We start from the raw sequence: 25,866 nt of genomic DNA on the forward strand, positions 1-25,866 counted from the left end.
TCATCGCTCCCACCGCTTGCCCACCCCCTCTCTACATCCAGTATCATCTCTCATCATAAGTAGGGGTCCCAGGCGTCGAGGGCTGAGCTGGTATGCGCTGTAGGTCTCAGCACGTGGCGCGACACTAAGGGATCCAGTAGTAAACTGGTGCTGATAAGCTGCGGGAAGCCCCATCACCACCCCTACACAGAAGATTCCTTCCTGGTTCCTGCATCCCTCCGGACCAATCCCGAGGTACCGTAAGGGACGGTGGGCGGGGCATAGGTGGAGGAGTGGCCACGCACCAGGAGCTAGAACAGCGGATACAGGGAAAGTGTATAGACTTGGGGCAGAGCTTAAAGAGGGCACTTCCTGGAAGGTGTAGTGGGAGGAGGGGGGGGTAGGTTGCCTGGCGATGCAGGTTTCCGTGGGAACGGTTCTGGGACGAAGAGGAACGAGACTACAGGCTGTACAAACAACAACATAATAGAAAATGTTATTGTCCATTACAATATTTCATACATCAAGCAACAAGGCACAAATATACAATAATATTGTACTGAACATTTCTATCTATACTTCTCTGAAGGTTGCACCCTCTAGAACATCCCTCATCCCACATCCACACTTTTGAGGTCTGGGGATAATAGATGTGTCGATTTTGGGGTGTAGTTACCCTATAATTCCACTGTGCACCAGTCAGAGACCTTGGTTAGTAGTATTTCTGTAGCGCTCATGTGTTTGCAGAGTTTGCTAAACAAATACCCACTGGAATGATGGAAATAATCATGATATCATTCTACCAGGTAAGCATAACCTACTTTGCTTTTCCATCTCTAGCAGAAGAAGGTGGTCATTAGCATCACCGCTAACTGCTACACCGCCAACTGCTACACCGCCAACTGCTACACCGCTAACTGCTCCCCTGCTAACTGCTACACCGCTAACTGCTACACCGCCAACTGCTACACCGCCAACTGCTACACCGCTAACTGCTACACCGCCAACTGCTACACCGCTAACTGCTCCCCTGCTAACTGCTACACCGCTAACTGCTACACCGCCAACTGCTACACCGGTAACTGCTACACCGCTAACTGCTACACCGCCAACTGCTACACCGCCAACTGCTACACCGGTAACTGCTACACCGCTAACTGCTACACCGCCAACTGTTACACCGCCAACTGCTACACCGCTAACTGCTACACCGCTAACTGCTACACCGCTAACTGCTACAAAGTGTAGACATACTCTCACAGGACAGTTTATTAGGTGCACCACCCTGTTTACGAAAATGGATCGCTCCTACAGACAGACAGAGACACAAAGAGACTGAGACAGAGAGACAGATGGACAGTCCTGTGTCTTTTTTCAAAAAGTTGCAGGAAAATATGAATCATGTATGATGATTAACTTTCTAATGAGTTCAATACATTTTTATTAATATTGATGTTTTCTGTTTTAATAATGTCTGGATTCCGTGATTCTAGTTTTTAACCCAACTATGCAGTAATCAATAACAATGGTAATATTAACAAAAACATGAGAAATTAAAATAAAACGAGAAAGTTAGTAAGCACACTAATATATATATATATATATATATATATATATATATATATATATATACAGGGTCAGTACCATATTAACAATGTACAGGGATACTGGAGTGATGGAGGTAGATATGTATAGGGGTAAGAAGACAGGGATACTGGAGTGATAGAGGTACATATGTATAGGGGGGAAGGAGACAGGGATACTGGAGTGATGGAGGTAGATATGTATAGGGGTATTTTCGCTTCCGGGTTGGAGCGAGTGGTCACATCCGCACTTCGGTCCGCAGGCTAGTATAACTTTTCATTACATTTCATTATAGTACAACGGTTTGAGTTGTCTAATCTTAGCAATTTCTTCTTAGCTAGCTACATAGCCGTCATTGTATCAAAGATAATTGCGTAATTATCGTATTTCGTCGTCCTAACCTAGTCTACACTGCTATCTGCCCAGCAGCTAGCCAGCTAGCAAACGTCCACCGTTTACCGAATAGCAGCACTGTAGAAACTTTTACACCCAACTGAACGACTTGATTAGTGTAGTGTTAGCTAGCTACATAGTTGTCTTTGCTGTCTTCGTATCCAAGATAATTGTGTAGTTTAGAGTGTGCAGTTTTAGAGTGATTATCTTAATTTACCGAGGTTAGCTAGCCAGCTATTTGTCGTCCTTAACGTAGGAGACACTGCTAGCTAGCCAACAGCTAGCCAACGTCTACCGAATAGAACTTCCGCACTCAACAACCCGGTCCGCTTCGCTCCACAGGTAGTATCACATTTTCATTTCATTTCATTACAGTACAACGGTTTGATTTGTTTGATCGTAGCTAGCTACATAGCTAGCTACATAGCCGTCTTTGTATCAAAGATAATTGTGTAGTCTAGAGCGATTTTCTAGGTTAGCTAGCCAGCTATTGTCGTTCTTTTAACGCAGCGTAACGTAATCAACACTGCTAGCTAGCCAGCTAGCCCCCGAATAGCAGCACTGTAAAAACTATTACACTCAACAACGCAGCCACTGCCAGCTAGCCTACAAAGTCAACAACGCAGCCACTGCCAGCTAGCCTACTTCAGCAGTACTGTATCATTTTAATAATTTTAGTCAATAAGATTCTTGCTACGTAAGCTTAACTTTCTGAACATTCGAGACGTGTAGTCCACTTGTCATTCCAATCTCCTTTGCATTAGCGTAGCCTCTTCTGTAGCCTGTCAACTATGTGTCTGTCTATCCCTGTTCTCTCCTCTCTGCACAGACCATACAAGCGCTCCACACCGCGTGGCCGCGGCCACCCTAATCTGGTGGTCCCAGCGCGCACGACCCACGTGGAGTTCCAGGTCTCCGGTAGCCTCTGGAACTGCCGATCTGCGGCCAACAAGGCAGAGTTCATCTCAGCCTATGCCTCCCTCCAGTCCCTCGACTTCTTGGCACTGACGGAAACATGGATCACCACAGATAACACTGCTACTCCTACTGCTCTCTTCGTCCGCCCACGTGTTCTCGCACACCCGAGAGCTTCTGGTCAGCGGGGTGGTGGCACCGGGATCCTCATCTCTCCCAAGTGGTCATTCTCTCTTTCTCCCCTTTACCCATCTGTCTATCGCCTCCTTTGAATTCCATGCTGTCACAGTTACCAGCCCTTTCAAGCTTAACATCCTTATCATTTATCGCCCTCCAGGTTCCCTCGGAGAGTTCATCAATGAGCTTGATGCCTTGATAAGCTCCTTTCCTGAGGACGGCTCACCTCTCACAGTTCTGGGCGACTTTAACCTCCCCACGTCTACCTTTGACTCATTCCTCTCTGCCTCCTTCTTTCCACTCCTCTCCTCTTTTGACCTCACCCTCTCACCTTCCCCCTACTCACAAGGCAGGCAATACGCTCGACCTCATCTTTACTAGATGCTGTTCTTCCACTAACCTCACTGCAACTCCCCTCCAAGTCTCCGACCACTACCTTGTATCCTTTTCCCTCTCGCTCTCATCCAACACTTCCCACACTGCCCCTACTCGGATGGTATCGCGCCGTCCCAACCTTCGCTCTCTCTCCCCCGCTACTCTCTCCTCTTCCATCCTATCATCTCTTCCCTCTGCTCAAACCTTCTCCAACCTATCTCCTGATTCTGCCTCCTCAACCCTCCTCTCCTCCCTTTCTGCATCCTTTGACTCTCTATGTCCCCTATCCTCCAGGCCGGCTCGGTCCTCCCTCCCGCTCCGTGGCTCGACGACTCATTGCGAGCTCACAGAACAGGGCTCCGGGCAGCCGAGCGGAAATGGAGGAAAACTCGCCTCCCTGCGGACCTGGCATCCTTTCACTCCCTCCTCTCTACATTTTCCTCTTCTGTCTCTGCTGCTAAAGCCACTTTCTACCACTCTAAATTCCAAGCATCTGCCTCTAACCCTAGGAAGCTCTTTGCCACCTTCTCCTCCCTCCTGAATCCCCCCTCCTCCCTCTCTGCAGATGACTTCGTCAACCATTTTGAAAAGAAGGTCGACGACATCCGATCCTCGTTTGCTAAGTCAAATGACACCGCTGGTTCTGCTCACACTGCCCTACCCTGTGCTCTGACCTCTTTCTCCCCTCTCTCTCCAGATGAAATCTCGCGTCTTGTGACGGCCGGCCGCCCAACAACCTGCCCGCTTGACCCTATCCCCTCCTCTCTTCTCCAGACCATTTCCGGAGACCTTCTCCCTTACCACACCTCGCTCATCAACTCATCCCTGACCGCTGGCTACGTCCCTTCCGTCTTCAAGAGAGCGAGAGTTGCACCCCTTCTGAAAAAAACCTACACTCGATCCCTCCGATGTCAACAACTACAGACCAGTATCCCTTCTTTCTTTTCTCTCCAAAACTCTTGAACGTGCCGTCCTTGGCCAGCTCTCCCGCTATCTCTCTCAGAATGACCTTCTTGATCCAAATCAGTCAGGTTTCAAGACTAGTCATTCAACTGAGACTGCTCTTCTCTGTATCACGGAGGCGCTCCCGCACTGCTAAAGCTAACTCTCTCTCCTCTGCTCTCATCCTTCTAGACCTATCGGCTGCCTTCGATACTGTGAACCATCAGATCCTCCTCTCCACCCTCTCCGAGTTGGGCATCTCCGGCGCGGCCCACGCTTGGATTGCGTCCTACCTGACAGGTCGCTCCTACCAGGTGGCGTGGCGAGAATCTGTCTCCTCACCACGTGCTCTCACCACTGGTGTCCCCCAGGGCTCTGTTCTAGGCCCTCTCCTATTCTCGCTATACACCAAGTCACTTGGCTCTGTCATAACCTCACATGGTCTTTCCTATCATTGCTATGCAGACGACACACAATTAATCTTCTCCTTTCCCCCTTCTGATGACCAGGTGGCGAATCGCATCTCTGCATGTCTGGCAGACATATCAGTGTGGATGACGGATCACCACCTCAAGCTGAACCTCGGCAAGACGGAGCTGCTCTTCCTCCCGGGGAAGGACTGCCCGTTCCATGATCTCGCCATCACGGTTGACAACTCCATTGTGTCCTCCTCCCAGAGCGCTAAGAACCTCGGCGTGATCCTGGACAACACCCTGTCGTTCTCAACTAACATCAAGGCGGTGTCCCGTTCCTGTAGGTTCATGCTCTACAACATCCGCAGAGTACGACCCTGCCTCACACAGGAAGCGGCGTGGGTCCTAATCCAGGCACTTGTCATCTCCCGTCTGGATTACTGCAACTCGCTGTTGGCTGGGCTCCCTGCCTGTGCCATTAAACCCCTACAACTCATCCAGAACGCCGCAGCCCGTCTGGTGTTCAACCTTCCCAAGTTCTCTCACGTCACCCCGCTCCTCCGCTCTCTCCACTGGCTTCCAGTTGAAGCTCGCATCCGCTACAAGACCATGGTGCTTGCCTACGGAGCTGTGAGGGGAACGGCACCTCAGTACCTCCAGGCTCTGATCAGGCCCTACACCCAAACAAGGGCACTGCGTTCATCCACCTCTGGCCTGCTCGCCTCCCTACCACTGAGGAAGTACAGTTCCCGCTCAGCCCAGTCAAAACTGTTCGCTGCTCTGGCCCCCCAATGGTGGAACAAACTCCCTCACGACGCAAGGACAGCGGAGTCAATCACCACCTTCCGGAGACACCTGAAACCCCACCTCTTTAAGGAATACCTAGGATAGGATAAAGTAATCCTTCTCACCCCCCCACCCCCTTAAAAGATTTAGATGCACTATTGTAAAGTGGCTGTTCCACTGGATGTCATAAGGTGAATGCACCAATTTGTAAGTCGCTCTGGATAAGAGCGTCTGCTAAATGACTTAAATGTAAATGTAATGTAATGTAAGGGGACAGGGATACTGGAGTGATGGAGGTAGATATGTATAGGGGTAAGGAGACAGGGATACTGGAGTGATGGATGTAGATATGTATAGGGGGAAGGAGACAGGGATACTGGAGTGATGGAGGTAGATATGTATAGGGGTAAGGAGACAGGGATACTGGAGTGATGGAGGTAGATATGTATAGGGGTAAGGAGACAGGGATACTGGAGTGATGGATGTAGATATGTATAGGGGGATGGAGACAGGGATACTGGAGTGATGGAGGTAGATATGTATAGGGGGAAGGAGACAGGGATACTGGAGTGATGGAGATAGATATGTATAGGGGGAAGGAGACAGGGATACTGGAGTGATGGAGGTAGATATGTATAGGGGTAAGGAGACAGGGATACTGGAGTGATGGAGGTAGATATGTATAGGGGGAAGGAGACAGGGATACTGGAGTGATGGAGGTAGAAGGGTCGGCATTTGACCAACAGGTATTCCGAGACGGCTGAACAATAGGTCGACACTGCGCTCGACTCAGCAACCAATCATTGTTGATGTAGAGACAAACCCCTCCCCCTTCTCCGTCTGCCACGCAGATTTTATTGGGCCCTATATGCCCCTGTAATGTGAAATATTCACTAGTAAAAGGAGGATGCTATTAGCTGGCGGACTCACCTGGCTGAGGTTAAGAGGATGTGATTGGCTGGGGACTAGCCTATGGCGGTTGCTGCCGTCTCCAGAGCTACAGGGATGCCGACTGGCCAGCTTGGGATTGATGTAGGAAGTCTGGGGTTGCACTGGAAACCAACCGGGAAGAAGGAGGGTCAGTAAACGAAAGGTCGCTAGTTCAAAACCTCGAGCCGACAAAGCGAAAATCTGTCAATGTGCCCTTGAGCAAGGCACTTAACCATAATAGCTCCAGGGTTGCCGTTGATAACGGCTGACCTTGGCCGTGACCCCACTCTCAGAGGGTGTCTCAAGGGCAACTGGTATATGCAAAAAAATAACATTTCCAATACTCAAATAATAATACAATTATTTTCACCCTCAAACTGGTTTTAAACCATTCTGTATTTGTGTATGTGTATACATTTGTGTACGTGTGTGTGTGTGAGTGAGTGAGTGAGCCCTGTCACCTGTCTCAGTCGGCCGGGTCTTTACAGACGGTGCGACCACGGCCAGTGACTTGCCTCTAGACGTCCCTCCTCCAGGGAGGTGTGTGCGGGGCAGGGGGTGAGGGGGCTGGCCGTAGAGGAGTCGGAGTCGTGATCCGTCAAACAGCTGATCACGTTAGTCCTCTGAGCCAGACCACAGCTGGTTCACAATCACACACATACATACATTAGACAGACAGTCGGCAGACAGATAGTCGGCAAACACAAACAGTCGGCAGACACAAACAGTCGGTAGACACAAACAGTCGACAAACAGTCGACAGACACAAACAGTCGGTAGACACAAACAGTCGACAAACAGTCGACAGACACAGACAGTCGACAGACACAGACAGTCGACAGACACAAACAGTCGGTAGACACAAACAGTCGACAAACAGTCGACAGACACAAACAGTCGACAAACAGTCGACAGACACAAACAGTCGACAAACAGTCGACAGACACAAACAGTCGACAGACACAGACAGTCGACAGACACAAACAGTCGACAAACAGTCGACAGACAGTCGACAGACACAAACAGTCGACAGACAGTCGACAGACACAAACAGTCGACAGACAGTCGACAGACACAAACAGTCGACAAACAGTCGACAGACACAAACAGTCGACAGACACAAACAGTTGACAGACAAACAGTCGACAGACAGATAGTCGACAGACACAAACAGTCGACAGACAAACAGTCGACAGACACAAACAGTCGACAGACACAAACAGTCGGCAGACAAACAGTCGACAGACACAAACAGTCGACAGACAGATAGTCGACAGACACAAACAGTCGACAGACAAACAGTCGACAGACAGATAGTCGACAGACACAAACAGTCGACGGACACAAACAGTCGACGGACACAAACAGTCGACAGACAAACAGTCGACAGACACAAACAGTCGACAAACAGTCGACAGACACAAACAGTCGACAGACAGTCGACAGACACAAACAGTCGGCAGACACAAACAGTCGACAGACACAAACAGTCGACAGACAGATAGTCGACAGACAGATAGTCGACAGACAGATAGTCGACAGACAAACAGTCGGTAGACACAAACAGTCGGCAAACAGTCGACAGACACAAACAGTCGACAGACACAAACAGTCGACAGACACAGATAGTCGACAGACACAAACAGTCGACGGACACAAACAGTCGACAGACAAACAGTCGACAGACACAAACAGTCGACAGACACAAACAGTCGACAGACACAAAAAGTCGACAAACAGTCGGCAGACACAAACAGTCGGCAGACACAAACAGTCGACAGACACAAACAGTCGACAGACAAACAGTCGATAGACACAAACAGTCGACGGACACAAACAGTCGACAGACACAAACAGTCGACGGACACAAACAGTCGACGGACACAAACAGTCGACAGACAGATAGTCGACAGACAAACAGTCGACAAACAGTCGACAGACACAAACAGTCGACAGACACAAACAGTCGACAGACACAAACAGTCGACAGACAAACAGTCAACAGACACAAACAGTCGACAGACACAAACAGTCGACAGACAGTCGACAGACACAAACAGTCGACAGACAGATAGTCGACAGACAGATAGTCGACAGACAAACAGTCGACAGACAAACAGTCGACAGACAAACAGTCGACAGACACAAACAGTCGACAGACAAACAGTCGACAGACAAACAGTCGACAGACACAAACAGTCGACAGACACAAACAGTCGACAAACAGTCGACAGACACAAACAGTCGACAGCCAAACAGTCGACAGACACAAACAGTCGACAGCCAAACAGTCGACAGACAAACAGTCGACAGACAAACAGTCGACAGACACAAACAGTCGACAGACACAAACAGTCGACAAACAGTCGACAGACAGTCGACAGACACAAACAGTCGGCAGACACAAACAGTCGACAGACACAAACAGTCGACAGACAAACAGTCGACAGACAAACAGTCGGCAGACACAAACAGTCGACAGACACAAACAGTCGACAGACACAAACAGTCGACAGACACAAACAGTCGGCAGACACAAACAGTCGACAGACACAAACAGTCGACAGACAGATAGTCGACAGACACAAACAGTCGACAGACAAACAGTCGACAGACAGATAGTCGACAGACAGATAGTCGACAGACAAACAGTCGGTAGACACAAACAGTCGACAGACACAAACAGTCGGCAAACAGTCGACAGACACAAACAGTCGACAGACAGACAGTCGACAGACAAACAGTCAACAGACAGATAGTCGACAGACACAAACAGTCGACAGACACAAACAGTCGGCAAACAGTCGACAGACACAAACAGTCGACAGACACAAACAGTCGGCAAACAGTCGACAGACACAAACAGTCGACAGACAGACAGTCGACAGACAAACAGTCGACAGACAGATAGTCGACAGACAAACAGTCGACAGACAAACAGTCGACAGACAGACAGTCGACAGACAGACAGTCGACAGACACATTAGATACTAACAAGAAAACAAGACAGATGGTAGATGTACTGGTGGTGGATAGGATCATCATTTCCGAGTCCATATTCACATCAGCAGTTTCTACAGGGTTTCAGTAAGGACGTCTTTAATCAATGAGATTTAAATACAGAAACACTGTTATTCAATATGTTTCTATGGGCTGAGTCTCTGTTCATATTTTTCTAGATATAGAACAGACACTTCAGAACCAATTTTATTTAGATATTTTGTTCCATGTCGTGAATCTGTTATTCAATGTGTTTCTATTGGCTAATAGCAGTAAGGACTATCTGTTATTCAATGTGTTTCTATGGGCTAATAGCAGTAAGGACTGTCTGTTAATCAATGTGTGGGCTTTTTAGTCTGGGTTTCTAATAGCAGTAAGGACTATCTGTTATTCAATGTGTTTCTATGGGCTAATAGCAGTAAGGACTGTCTGTTATTCAATGTGTTTCTATGGGCTAATAGCAGTAAGGACTGTTATTCTGTTTCTATGGGCTAATCAATGTGTTTCTATGGGCTAATAGCAGTAAGGACTATCTGTTATTCAATGTGTTTCTATGGGCTAATAGCAGTAAGGACTGTCTGTTAATCAATGTGTTTCTATGACTATCTGGCTAATAGCAGTAAGGACTATCTGTTATTCAATGTGTTTGGCTAATAGCAGTAAGGACTATCTGTTATTCAATGTGTTTCTATGGGCTAATAGTTATTCAAGTAAGGACTATCTGTTATTCAATGTGTTTCTATTGGCTAATAGCAGTAAGGACTGTCTGTTATTCAATGTGTTTCTATTGGCTAATAGCAGTAAGGACTATCTGTTATTCAATGTGTTTCTATGGGCTAATAGCAGTAAGGACTATCTGTTATTCAATGTGTTTCTATTGGCTAATAGCAGTAAGGACTATCTGTTATTCAATGTGTTTCTATTGGCTAATAGCAGTAAGGACTATCTGTTATTCAATGTGTTTCTATTGGCTAATAGCAGTAAGGACTATCTGTTATTCAATGTGTTTCTATGGGCTAATAGCAGTAAGGACTCTGTTATTCAATGTGTTTCTATGGGCTAATAGCAGTAAGGACTATCTGTTATTCAATGTGTTTCTAATAGCAGTAAGGACCATCTGTTATTCAATGTGTTTCTATTGGCTAATAGCAGTAAGGACTGTCTGTTATTCAATGTGTTTCTATGGGCTAATAACAGTAAGGACTATCTGTTATTCAATGTGTTTCTATTGGCTAATAGCAGTAAGGACTATCTGTTATTCAATGTGTCTATTGGCTAATAGCAGTAAGGACTATCTGTTATTCAATGTGTTTCTATTGGCTAATAGCAGTAAGGCCAAATTAAAATGTTTCATAAAATACATTTCTATATACCTTAAGGGATCCTAAAATTCCAAAGCAAATTGCTGAATTATCCTTGGTATGAATATACTTTGACTCTACAGGGTTAAAAAGCCTTGTACATTTGTGGATGACCTGTGCTCCTCACAGAGTAAAAGGGTTGAAGTCAAGTAACAGTCAAGATGTCAACATATCAACCGATTTGTCTACATCTACAGACCGTCTATATATCGATGCACATAAAGCGGAGGCCCAGCTGCTACAGTGGTCTGTGATTGGATGGGAGACCAGACACACCTGGCGGGGTGGAACTTCCTCTCGTCCTCCTCGTCTGAGTGGACGGTGATGACGCTGACCGCCGGGCTGGGCGTGTCCGAGATGATGATTGGCTGAGAGAGAACCGCCGCGCTGCAGATGGGCGGAGTCAGCACGGCGTTGGTGAGTCGGGACACGCCCCTGGACGAACACAAGCACACGCACGGACACGGCAAAGAAACAAATGTAGTATTCCCCAATCTGGCCTTCATACCAACATGGCCACTTCATCATCTCCAGTTCACAGTTGGCTCGTTCATCAACCCCCCTCCTCTCCCCTGTAACTATTCCCCAGGTTGTTGCTGTAAATGAGAATGTGTTCTCAGTCAACTTACCTGGTTAAAATAAGAGTTAAATCAAAAATAAAAATATCTAGTTCCACAACTTTACTATTCCTGATTTCAAGAGTGAAGACATTCAGTCAGGAAGCAAAAAAAAAATTGTGGAGCCACTGAAAACATAACTTTTCCAGCTATTACTAGTTATTACACGTTACTAGTTGATGGGCCTAACCAGCTTCTACGCTGAACAAAATATGTAAACACAACATGTAAAAGTGTTGGTCCCATGTTTCATGAGCTGAAAGAAAACATCACAGAAATGTTCAACACAAAAAAACGTATTTCTCTCAAATTTTGTGCACAAATTTGTTTACATCCCCGTTAGTGAGCATTTCTCCTTTAACCAAGATAATCCATCCACCTGACAGGTGTGGCATATCAATAAGCTGATTAAACAGCATGATCATTACACAGGTGCACCTTGTGCTGGGGACAATAAATGGCCACTCTAAAATGTGCAGTTTTGTCACACAATGCCACAGATGTCTCAAGTTTTAAGAGAGCGTTGCAATTGGCATGCTGACTGCAAGAATGTCCAGCTGTTGCCAGAGAATTTGATGTTAATTTCTCTACCATAAGCCGCCTCCAACATCATTTAAAGAATTTGGCAGTACGTCCAACCGGCCTCACAACCGCAGACCACGTGTAACCACGCCAACCCAGGACCTCCACATCCGGCATCTTCACCTGCGGGATCGTTTGAGACCAGCCACCCTCTTCCGTGCTCCGCTCCTCGAATTAACCCCCAGGTTCTGCTGCAGCATTCCGCTGTACTGAGATCCCCACACACACACACACACACACACACACACACACACACACACACACACACACACACACACACACACACACACACACACGCACGAAGAACAATTCCCCTAATAATTTAGTTTATACATCATAAATCAGGCTACCTGATGGAATTTTGATAAATGCACAAACAAACAAAAATCGCCAATCAAAATAAACTTTCTAACCACAGCGTCAGTTCAGACACAAAGTTTGTATGTTGTTTTTTTTTAAGATGCCTACTTTTCAGTTTTTACTCACTTCAGTCACTTCAGTTGCATGAAGCAAAGACAGGCTGCGGATGCTGGAACGCAGAGCGTTCTTTTTTTGCTTCTCAATCCTTTGTCGAACTTCCTGCGCAGGTTCCAGCATCCGCATGAGACAAAAAATCGTCTGTCTGAATTAGTTGGGATTAACATTGTCTTCATATGTATCTGTTAAACCATGTGAAGGGATGTCTCCACAATGTCTGTGGTCAAGTCACTCCCTCCTTTAGCATTGGGGGATGTGTGTGGTAGTGTCTGGAACCATTGTATGTCCTCTCTGATGTTGCACTTATCCTGGGATAGTGTATGACCTAGAGGCTCACTCCCCTCAGTGAGCTTGTCCAGGAGAGTGGTCATGAAGGTCTTTTCCCCAAGATAGGAGTATCTAGAGTTGACAATTGAGTTATGCTATGATATCATAACCGCCATCGATAAAAGACAGTACTGTGCAGCCGTCTTCATCGACCTTGCCAAGGCTTTTGACTCTGTCAATCACCATATTCTTATCGGCAGACTCAGTAGCCTCGGTTTTTCGGATGACTGCCTTGCCTGGTTCACCAATTACTTTGCAGACAGAGTTCAGTGTGTCAAATCGGAGGGCATTGCTGTCCGGTCCTCTGGCAGTCTCTATGGGGATGCCACAGGGTTCAATCCTCGGGCCGACTCTTTTCTCTGTATATATCAATGATGTTGCTCTTGCTGCGGGCGATTCCCTGATCCACCTCTACGCAGACGACACCATTCTATATACTTCCGGCCCGTCCTTGGACACTGTGCGATCTAACCTCCAAACGAGCTTCAATGCCATACAACACTCCTTCCGTGGCCTCCAACTGCTCTTAAACGCTAGTAAAACCAAATGCATGCTTTTCAACCGTTCGCTGCCTGCACCCGCACGCCTGACCAGCATCACCACCCTGGATGGTTCCGACCTTGAAAATGTGGACATCTATAAGTACCTAGGTGTCTGGCTAGACTGTAAACTCTCCTTCCAGACTCATATCAAACATCTCCAATAGAAAATCAAATCTAGAGTCGGCTTTCTATTCTGCAACAAAGCCTCCTTCACTCACGCCGCCAAACTTACCCTAGTAAAACTGACTATCCTACCGATCCTCGACTTCGGCGATGTCATCTACAAAATTGCTTCCAACACTCTACTCAGCAAACTGGATGCAGTTTATCACAGTGCCATCCGTTTTGTCACTAAAGCACCTTATACCACCCACCACTGCGACTTGTATGCTCTAGTCGGCTGGCCCTCGCTACATATTCGTCGCCAGACCCACTGGCTCCAGGTCATCTACAAGTCCATGCTAGGTAAAGCTCCGCCTTATCTCAGTTCACTGGTCACGATGGCAACACCCATCCGTAGCACGCGCTCCAACAAGTGTATCTCACTGATCATCCCTAAAGCCAACACCTCATTTGGCCGCCTTTCGTTCCAGTTCTCTGCTGCCTGTGACTGGAACGAATTGCAAAAATCGCTGAAGTTGGAGACTTTTATCTCCCTCACCAACTTCAAACATCTGCTATCTGAGCAGCTAACCGATCGCTGCAGCTGTACATAGTCTATCGGTAAATAGCCCACCCATTTGTACCTACCTCATCCCCATACTGTTTTTATTTATTTACTTTTCTGCTCTTTTGCATACCAATATCTCTACCTGTACATGACCATCTGATCATTTATCACTCCAGTGTTAATCTGCAAAATTGTAAAAATTCCCCTACCTCCTCATGCCTTTTGCACACAATGTATATAGACTCCCCTTTTTTTCTACTGTGTTATTGACTTGTTAATTGTTTACTCCATGTGTAACTCTGTGTTGTCTGTTCACACTGCTATGCTTTATCTTGGCCAGGTCGCAGTTGCAAATGAGAACTTGTTCTCAACTAGCCTACCTGGTTAAATAAAGGTGTTCTCAACTAGCCTACCTGGTTAAATAAAGGTGAAAAAAAAATGCCATTGGATGCGGTTCTGTGCTATGATGAACAAGATTAGAACCTCGTCTTAGGGACCAAACTGAACGTTTATAGCGAATGTTATCTGCCAAAGGGATACTCCTTTCTCATTATAAAGTCCCTGTTCCTAAAATCTGTGGTTCGTCATGTAGGTGGAGAGGGGTGTATCTTGGCTATAAAAGATCTTTGTACTTTTCTGCAGGGGCGGTATTGAGTAGCTTGGATGAAAAGGTGCCCATTGTAAACGGCCAGCTCCTCAGTCAGTTGCTAATATATGCATATTATTATATTATTATTAGTATTGGATAGAAAACAAATTTCCAAAACTGTCAAAATATTGTCTGTGAGTATAACAGAACTGATATTCCAGGCAAAACCCTGAGGAAAATCAAAACAGGAAGCGGCTTCTATTTTGAAAACTCCATGTTCCAAAGCCTCCCTTTCCTGGATTTAAAGGGATATGAACCAGATTCCTTTTCCCATCGCTTCCTCAAGGTGGCAAGTGTTCAGACATAGTTTCAGGCTTTTATTTTGAAAAATGAGCCAGAACGAGACATCCCGTCAAGTGAAAGACATTTGCGGTTGATATATTATCGATTATATATTTTAAATATTTTAATATTTTAAAAACAACCTGAGGATTGATTATAAAAAACGTTTGACATGTTTCTGTGGACATTATGGATATTATTTGGAATATCTGCGTTGTGGTGACCGCTCTTTTCTGTGGATTTCTGAACATAACGCTACAAACAAACTGAGGTATTTTGGATCTAAAAATAATCTTTATGGAACAAAAGGAACATTTGTTGTGTAACTGGGAGTCTCGTGAGTGAAAACATCCGAAGATCATCAAAGGTAAACGATTAATTTGATTGCTTTTCTGATTTTCGTGACCGAGCTATCTGATGCTAAGTGTACTTAATGTTTTATCGTGCGATCGATAAACTTACACAAACGCTTGGATTGCTTTCGCTGTAAAGCATAATTTCAAAATCTGAGACGACAGGTGGATTAACAAAAGGCTAAACTGTGTTTTCCTATATTGCACTTGTGATTTCATGAATATAAATATTTATAGTAATATAGTATAATATATATTTAGACTCGCTATTGTTATTTACTCCTGCTCTTCAATTATTTGTTTATTCTTATCTCTTAGTTAAAAAAAAATGTAGGTATTTTCTTAAAACTGCGTTGTTGATTAAGGGCTTGTAAGTAAGCATTTCACTGTAAGGTCTACCTCACCTATTGTATTCGCACATTTGACAAATAAACATGTAATTTGATTTGATTTGAGTGGGGAAAGGAGGTAGTTAAGAGCAGTCAGTCAGCCACATCATCACGTCTCCATGCCCTTAGTACAGCAGACCTACAGAGAGAGAAAATGAATGATAGAGTATGTATTTAAGTGTTTTACCAGCACAGAGGCAGTGTGCTCCAGCAGCCCCACAGCCCAGCCCCACAGCCCAGCCCCAGGGGAAATGAGTACTGGGGGGTTACCCCCGCTACCGTGGGTGTAGGAAGGAGGGGATGGGGCAGGAAAGGCTGGAGAAGGACGAAGGTTAATTCAGAAGGTCTCGACTCACTTCATGGCTAGATATCTTCTCTCAGTGGCACATTTTAATTACTTTAGACCTGAGTGTGGACTGATTGAGGACACTAGAGTTAGTCTATAGATTGACCAGGGTTGTGGGTTGTGACTGTGGACTGATTGAGGTTAGATTGATAGATATGGGTTGTAAATGTAAAGATGATAAGAAACAGGCTGATCCATGGCTGAGAGATCTGACAGAGGTCTGGGAGAGGAGAAACAGGCTGAGAGATCTGACAGGGGTCTGGGAGAGGAGAAACTATCAGAGGTCTGGGAGAGGAGAAACTGTCTGAGAGATCTGACAGGGGTCTAGAAGAGGAGAAACTGGCTGAGGTCTGGGAGAAACTGTCAGAGGTCTGACAGAGGTCTGGGAGAGGAGAAACTGTCAGAGAAGTCTGACAGAGGTCTAGGAGAGGAGAAACTGGCTGAGGTCTGGGAGAAGTCTGGGAGAGGAGAAATTGGCTGAGGTCTGGGAGAGGTCTGGGAGAGGAGACACTGGCTGAGGTCTGGGAGAGGAGAAACTGTCAGAGAAGTCTGACAGAGGTCTAGGAGAGGAGAAACTGGCTGTGGTCTGGGAGAGGTCTGGGAGAGGAGACACTGGCTGAGGTCTGGGAGAGGAGACACTGGCTGAGGTCTGGGAGAGGAGAAACTGTCAGAGGTCTGACAGAGGTCTGGGAGAGGAGAAACTGTCAGAGAAGTCTGACAGAGGTCTAGGAGAGGAGAAACTGCCTGAGGTCTGACAGAGGTCTAGGAGAGGAGAACCTGCAGCATGATGAGCCTAAAGGGCCTCCCAGGCTTGAAGCGGCGGCAGCGGGTGGAATTCTATTCAAGAGGAGCGATCGGCGGGGCTCATGTACGCCGCCGAAAAAATCCGCTCAGACAAAATATGAATCTGCTCTATTATGGCTTACTCTGTTCCGCTCCTCAGGGGTGGGCTGCTTCCTGTCTGGAAAGCCCTTAACTCTCAAAAGGTATTCTGTTCTGAGCCACTGAGGCTAGAGTTTGAGACCCAGCTGGAAGCCAGACCAGGCAGGAAAGAGAACACACACACACACACATACCTGTGTAAGCATGGCAGGCTGCAGCTGCAGTGGCTGTGTTGATTGGTTCTGGTTCACTGTGGGGACTGAACTATCCATCCTCACTGGGAAACTAGAGCTCTTATTGGACGACTGGAGCCCTGCGGACAGAGGAACAGCCAATCAGTAACCAACAACACAATAGAGGCTGACACGGGAACAGGACTCCTGTGGGTCTTGCGGGATTCTGGCAGGAATGGGACTGAAGTTCTAGAATCAAGCTAAGGACCGGACAAAATGGGCCTGAAGTTCTAGAATCAAGCTAGGGACTGGACAGAATGGGCCTGAAGTTCTAGAATCAAGCTAGGGACTGGACAGAATGGGCCTGAAGTTCTAGAATCAAGCTAGGGACTGGACAGAATGGGCCTGAAGTTCTAGAATCAAGCTAGGGACTGGACAGAATGGGATTGCAGTCCACAGGAACGGGCAGTACAGGAATAGTTATAAACTGGGGTGGGGGAGGGGGATACACTATATATACAGTGCCTTGCGAAAGTATTCGGCCCCCTTGAACTTTACGACCTTTTGCCACATTTCAGGCTTCAAACATAAAGATATATAAACTGTATTTTTTTGTGAAGAATCAACAACAAGTGGGACACAATCATGAAGTGGAACGACATTTATTGGATATATCAAACTTTTTTAACAAATCAAAAACTGAAAAATTGGGCGTGCAAAATTATATAAGGCAAAAGATTCTGTGGTCTGATGAGATACAAATGTAACTCTTTGGCTTGTCTGGCGAAAACACAGCTCACTAAATACAGACAACTCCTTGATGAAAACCTGCTTCAGAGTGCAAACGAACTTAGACTGGGGGAGAATATTTACGTTTCGACAGGGACAATGACCCCAAGCATACAGCCAAAGCAACGCTGGAATGACTTCAGAACAAAGATGTGAAAGTCCTTGAGTGGCCCTGCCAAAGCTTGAGAAAATCTCCAAGGAAGTGTGGGAGAAGATCCCCAAATCCAGATGTGCACAAGCTGATACAGACAAGCCCAAGATGACTCAACGTTTTAATCGCTGCCTAAGGAGCTTCTACAAACTATTGACTCAGGGTGTGATTTGCACAATTTTCTAAAAAACAGGTTTTCACTTTGTCATAATGGGGCATTGTGGGGCATTGATGGGTGAGAAAGGGGCGGGGCTTTTTTTATCAGGACAGGAAAGTTCTGGGGTTATAAGAACCCCAGAACAGGGCATGAATGAATTTTCACTCCTGTTTCAACCTCGACAATAATGCTACTCCCTCCCCTCAAAAAAATCATTCATTGGTAATTACCGTGTTGTTACATTGAACCAATTTCTAACATTTTCTGGTTTGGTCTGTTGAAATTCCCTAATAAACCTGACTCTGGTTAACAGCGCTGGTCTAAAAAGGGACAATCTCCATTGAACATGCGTTTCTGTACAGTCACTAATCTGTGGCGGCAGGGTCAGCCTAGTGGTTAGAAAGATTGCAAGTTCAAATCCCCGAGCTGGCAAGGTACAAATCTGTCGTTCTGCCCCTGAACAGGCAGTTAACCCACTGTTCCTAGGCCGTCATTGAAAATAAGAATTTGTTCTTAACTGACTTGCCTAGTCAAATAAAGATAAAAAATTTAAATTAAAAAAATCTGTGTCTAGGAAACAGTTCCTAAAGTGTTTTTACCCTGTATGGTGTTTGGTGGAAGGGCTCGGTCTGGCAGGCCAGGCCGTTGGGTCGTGCCTGCAGGGGAACGCTCTGCTGGGCCAGACCAGGGATGTTGATGGTGGCCTGCTGGTAGAGGGCTGGCTGGTAGTTCAGGATAGAAACAGCTCCCCCTGCTGACGGCACCTGGTTGTACAGTCCAGCAGTTAGAATAGAGGTTCATAGTGATGAATACAATTCCGTTCTGTTTAAAGGGGAATTCCACCAACATTTAAATGTATTCAGTGATTCCAACGTATTGTTTTGTATCATTTTATTATGTCATGTTGTCTATTGACAGTTTAGTGGTGAGCAAAATGGGAAACTCCTACTCCCATTACGTACATGAGCAGGAATCCTGAACATGACTCATCAAAAAATATGGAGTCATTTTCAGCAACCTATATAACAAGTTTGTAGTTCTCTGATCTCATTGGTTGGAACAGCGTCTGGAACTGGAACTGCCAAAGACATTTTCATACTCAATTAAACTTCCACTGTATGACGTCGTGAACGTATACAGTGGTCTTAACTTGTGTGTGTGTGTATCTGGCTGAGCTGGTTGCTGAAGGTAACAGTGTGTGTGTGTGTGTGTGTGTGTGTGTGTGTGTGTGTGTGTGTGTGTGTGTGTGTCTGGCTGAGCTGGTTGCTGAAGGTAACAGTGTGTGTGTGTGTCTGGCTGAGCTGGTTGCTGAAGGTAACAGTGTGTGTGTGTGTGTGTGTGTGTGTCTGGCTGAGCTGGTTGCTGAAGGTAACAGTGTGTGTGTGTGTCTGGCTGAGCTGGTTGCTGAAGGTAACAGTGTGTGTGTGTGTGTGTGTGTGTGTCTGGCTGAGCTGGTTGCTGAAGGTATAAGTGTGTGTGTGTACCTGGCTGAGCTGGGTGCTGAAGGTATAAGTGTGTGTGTGTACCTGGCTGAGCTGATTGCTGAAGGTGACTGTGAGGTTGCCGGTGGCAGCACTAGGAAGAGTGTTGGTGGAGAAGAGAGTTTTGTTGTTGTTGTTGTCGAACGATGAGCTCCTACGTTTACAGAGCTCCATGTCCTGAAAGCAAGACTTCACACTGCAAAGGTGCGAGACAATCAAAACATTTAACCAATCAACCAATCAAATCATTGAACCAATCAACCAATCAAATCATTTAACCAATCAAACCATTTAACCAATCAACCAATCAAATCATTTAACCAATCAACCAATCAAATCATTTAACCAATCAACCAATCACATCTCAAAGTCAAATGTAATAACACCCCACCCTGAGACGCCCACAAGTACCTCCTTCCACACACAGTGACATGTGTACGTACTGGGAGCTGTGAGGGAAATCCAGCAGGTGACTCATGGTGACGAAGGGGTGACCTAGCGTCTTAGTGGGCGTGATCCTCTTGTCAGCGTCCAATCGGAGCATCCTCTTCAGCAGGTCGATTTCCCTCCTATCAGCGTTCTCCGCCGGCATGTCCGTCCCCTCCAGGTGAGACGAGAGGTTGACCTGCATCAGGAGGTGGAAGGAACAAGTGATGCAACAGGATGGAAGTGGTGAGGTTGAATGAAGGGTGAAGCTACTGCTAAAGACACTGAGCTGAGGTCCGTTCTGGCTGCCAACTCGGGCCGGGTCTGCCACCTCGGGCCGGGTCTGCCACCTCGGGCCGGGCTGCCACCTCGGGCCGGGTCTGCCACGTTGGGCCGGGCTGCCACCTAGCCACCTGCCTACCTAGCATCACCATGTAGCCTACCTAGCAGCACCATGTAGCCTACCTAGCAGCACCATGTAGCCTACCTAGCAGCTCCATGTAGCCTACCTAGCATCACCATGTAGCCTACCTAGCAGCACCATGTAGCCTACCTAGCTGGAACATGTAGCCTACCTAGCAGCACCATGTAGCCTACCTAGCAGCTCCATGTAGCCTACCTAGCATCACCATGTAGCCTACCTAGCAGCACCATGTAGCCTACCTAGCTGCACCATGTAGCCTACCTAGCTGCACCATGTAGCCTACCTAGCAGCACCATGTAGCCTACCTAGCAGCACCATGTAGCCTACCTAGCAGCACCATGTAGCCTACCTAGCAGCACCATGTAGCCTACCTAGCAGCACCATGTAGCCTACCTAGCTGCACCATGTTGCCTACCTAGCTGCACCATGTAGCCTACCTAGCAGCACCATGTAGCCTACCTAGCAGCACCATGTAGCCTACCTAGCAGCACCATGTAGCCTACCTAGCAGCACCATGTAGCCTACCTAGCTGCACCATGTAGCCTACCTAGCAGCACCATGTAGCCTACCTAGCAGCACCATGTAGCCTTCCTAGCAGCACCATGTAGCCTACCTAGCAGCACCATGTAGCCTACCTAGCAGCACCATGTAGCCTACCTAGCAGCACCATGTAGCCTACTTAGCAGCACCATGTAGCCTACCTAGCAGCACCATGTAGCCTACCTAGCTGCACCATGTAGCCTACCTAGCTGCACCATGTAGCCTACCTAGCTGGAAAATGTAGCCTACCTAGCAGCAACATGTAGCCTACCTAGCAGCACCATGTAGCCTACCTAGCTTCACCATGTAGCCTACCTAGCTGCACCATGTAGCCTACCTAGCAGCACCATGTAGCCTACCTAGCTGCACCATGTAGCCTACCTAGCTGCACCATGTAGCCTACCTACCAGCACCATGTAGCCTACCTAGCAGCACCATGTAGCCTACCTAGCAGCACCATGTAGCCTACCTACCTGCACCATGTAGCCTACCTAGCAGCACCATGTAGCCTACCTAGCAGCACCATGTAGCCTACCTAGCAGCACCATGTAGCCTACCTAGCAGCACCATGTAGCCTACCTAGCAGCACCATGTAGCCTACCTAGCAGCACCATGTAGCCTACTTAGCAGCACCATGTAGCCTACCTAGCTGCACCATGTAGCCTACCTAGCTGGAAAATGTAGCCTACCTAGCTGGAAAATGTAGCCTACCTAGCTGCACCATGTAGCCTACCTAGCTGCACCATGTAGCCTACCTAGCAGCACCATGTAGCCTACCTAGCTGCACCATGTAGCCTACCTAGCTGCACCATGTAGCCTACCTAGCAGCACCATGTAGCCTACCTACCAGCACCATGTAGCCTACCTAGCAGCACCATGTAGCCTACCTACCAGCACCATGTAGCCTACCTAGCTGCACCATGTAGCCTACCTAGCTGCACCATGTAGCCTACCTAGCTGGAAAATGTAGCCTACCTAGCAGCACCATGTAGCCTACCTAGCAGCACCATGTAGCCTACCTAGCTGCACCATGTAGCCTACCTAGCTGCACCATGTAGCCTACCTAGCAGCACCATGTAGCCTACCTAGCTGCACCATGTAGCCTACCTAGCTGCACCATGTAGCCTACCTAGCAGCACCATGTAGCCTACCTACCAGCACCATGTAGCCTACCTAGCAGCACCATGTAGCCTACCTAGCAGCACCATGTAGCCTACCTACCTGCACCATGTAGCCTACCTAGCAGCACCTTGTAGCCTACCTAGCTGGAAAATGTAGCCTACCTAGCAGCACCATGTAGCCTTCCTAGCAGCACCATGTAGCCTACCTAGCTGCACCATGTAGCCTACCTAGCAGCACCATGTAGCCTACCTAGCAGCACCATGTAGCCTACCTACCTGCACCATGTAGCCTACCTACCTGCACCATGTAGCCTACCTACCTGCACCATGTAGCCTACCTACCTGCACCATGTCATCCAGACAGTTGAAGATGTATTTCCTGGCCTCCTTAGACCTGATGCCCATCTCAGCCTCGTGCTCTGAAGGAGTCTATTAAACACAGAAAATATTTATGTTACACTCCTCATATTCACAAGACTCAATTTGTACCTTTATTAAACTTTATTTAACCTTTACTAAACTTTGCAAGTCAGTTAAGAACAAATTCTTATTTACAATGACGGCCTACCAGGGAACAGTGGGTTAACTGCCTTTTTCAGGGGCAGGACGACATATTTTTACCTTGTAACCACTAGGCTACCTGCCACCTCTACACTCTAACCACTAGGCTACCTGCTGCCACTCCTTTTTAACCACTAGGCTACCTGCCGCCTCTCCCTTCTAACCACTATGCTACCTGCCACCTCTCCCCTCTAACCAATAGGCTACCTGCCGCCTCTCCCCTCTAACCACTAGGCTACCTGCCACCTCTCCCCTCTAACCACTAGGCTACCTGCCACCTCTCCCCTCTAACCACTAGGCTACCTGCCGCCTCTCCCCTCTAACCACTAGGCTACCTGCCGCCTCTCCCCTCTAACCAATAGGCTACCTGCCGCCTCTCCCCTCTAACCACTAGGCTACCTGCCGCCTCTCCCCTCTAACCAATAGGCTACCTGCCGCCTCTCCCCTCTAACCACTAGGCTACCTGCCGCCTCTCCCCTCTAACCACTAGGCTACCTGCCGCCTCTCCCCTCTAACCACTAGGCTGCCTGCCGCCTCTACACTCTAACCACTAGGCTACCTGCCGCCTCTCCCCTCTAACCACTAGGCTACCTGCCGCCTCTCCCCTCTAACCACTAGGCTGCCTGCCGCCTCTACACTCTAACCACTGGACGACCTGCAGCTCCAGTGTAATATCACTCAACTTTAAGAATGAGTAGGCTACCAGGTAAACAGACTGTCAAATAAGGTTCGATCATAATATCATGACCATATTCCTTCCACACATTTCTATAGTATGTATAATGGATCAATAATGTTGTACTGTATTGTCACCTGTTGCAGTATGGGTCTGATGTGTTGTAGTGGCAGGGGGCTGAACTTGCTGTGCTTCAGGAAGTCATACAGGTTCTGTTCCAGCATCTCAAACACCAGGCAGGTGTGGCCTTTGTGTTGGAAACACTCGTAGGAACGCACAAAGTTAAACTTGTCGGCGTTCTCCTCGCTCAGACGGTTCAGGATGCCCACCTGGGAACAGACAGGAGGGTGGATTGGCTTAGCGAGAGCACATTGACACAGATCAAACTTAATCTGCTATACTTGTGTTCCAGTTGTCTATTCTAGAACTCAACTTAATCTGCTACACTTGTGTTCCAGTTGTCTATTCTAGAACTCAATTTAATCTGCTACACTTGTGTTCCAGTTGTCTATTCTAGAACTCAACATAATCAGCTACACTTGTGTTCCAGTTGTCTATTCTAGAACTCAACTTAATCTGCTACACTTGTGTTCCAGTTGTCTATTCTAGAACTCAACTTAATCTGCTACACTTTTTTTCCAGTTGTCTATTCTAGAACTCAACTTAATCTGCTATACTTGTGTTCCAGTTGTCTATCCTAGAACTCAACATAATCTGCTACACTTGTGTTCCAGTTGTCTATTCTAGAACTCAACATAATCTGCTATACTTGTGTTCCAGTTGTCTATCCTAGAACTCAACATAATCTGCTACACTTGTGTTCCAGTTGTCTATTCTAGAACTAGTCTAGCTCCTGGGAACAAGCAGGAAGTGTGAACTCCATGCCTGACAAAGGTCTATAGTAAGAATTTCAGTCGCACGTTATTTGGAAACTACCCCCCCGTAGATGATCAATGGGTTACCAGGCGTTTCTCTTGAAGGATAATGAACATGAATCAAGAGGGTGTGTTTGTGAGAAAACATTGACACAGCTCAAAACACTCGACATTTGTTAGTCCTATGTATATAATTGAGCTAGTCTGAGCAGCTAACCGATCGCTGCAGCTGTACATAGCCCATCTGTAAATAGCCCATCCAATCTACCTACCTCATCCCCCATTTTGTTTTTATTTACTTTTCTGCCCTTTTGCACATCAGTATCTCTACTTGCACATCATCATCTGCACATCTATCACTCCAGTGTTAATCTGCTAAATTGTAATTACTTCGCTACTACAGCCTATTTATTGCCCTATCTCCTCACACCATTTGCACACACTGTATAAAGACTTTCTTTTTTCTATTGTGTTATTGACTGTACATTTGTTTATGTGTAACTCTGTGTTGTTGTTTGTGTCTCACTGCTTTGCTTCATCTCGGCCAGGTCACAGTTATAAATGAGAACTTGTTCTCAACTGGCCTACCTGGTTAAATAAAGGTGAAATATTTTTTTCTTTTTTTAAATAGTCATTGACAGGAGAGGTTGAAGGTCCTCTTGAAAAGCAATAAACATCTAGGCTGGTGTCCAAGCTGATATGTTTCCCCCAGAGTGTGTCTCACTTCACAAAACCACAAAGGTAAAACAGTGCATATCAGTTTGGATTCCAGGCTGATAAACATCACCAATCAATCAATCAATCAATCAATCAATCATGCTGAAATAAATAAAAATAGAACTGACCTCGACCTGACCCTGTCGTGCGTAAGAAGGGTGGTTCTTGAGGATCTTGATGGCCACGATATCATTGGTTCCTCTCTTCCAACACTTGGCCACCTGACCGAAGGTCCCCCTCCCCAGGAACTCAAGCACCTCATAACTACAGGAGACTGAACACAGGGTTTCATGCTGCACCAGCTGGTAGTCCCCTTCTCCGTTGGAGCTGGAGCTCTTGGTAGTGGAGGCCGAGTTGGGGACGGACTGGCCCGTACCCCCTCCTCCGACACCCCCTGTCCTCGTGGAGAAGACTGGTGGAGGGGCAGAGAGCTCCTCCAGAATCTGAACACTACCACTTCCTTCAACTTCCTTATTCTTCCTCTTCTGGCCCTGTCGTCGCGTCCCCGTGCCTGTTGCGGTCGTCTTGGCGTGTGTGCGTGAGGTATGTGTGTGTGAGTAGTGGTCATTGAGGCGGCGGCTGGAGCCTCTGGGTAGGCTGCCTGTGCTGTCGGCCGCCTGGACCACCACCTGGCCTCGGGAGCCTGGGGTGGCAGAGGGGGCGAAGGAGTAACCCCCTACCCCCTGCTGGCTGACCACGGAACCATAGGGGGCGTCAGAAGACACCTCCCAAACCTTCATCTTCTTGACGTAGCAGAAGGAGAGAGATGGAGGGAGGACAAAACACTTGGACCTGGGACGACAT

At 47.1% G+C, this 25,866-nt stretch overlaps 1 pseudogene; it reads right to left on the reverse strand.

Moving 5' to 3' along the window:
• LOC115142372 (homeodomain-interacting protein kinase 1-like) lies at positions 1 to 25,866 on the reverse strand (annotated as a pseudogene).

This window comes from Oncorhynchus nerka, linkage group LG15 (genome assembly GCF_034236695.1).
Source record: "Oncorhynchus nerka isolate Pitt River linkage group LG15, Oner_Uvic_2.0, whole genome shotgun sequence".
NCBI classification, from domain to species: domain Eukaryota; kingdom Metazoa; phylum Chordata; class Actinopteri; order Salmoniformes; family Salmonidae; genus Oncorhynchus; species Oncorhynchus nerka.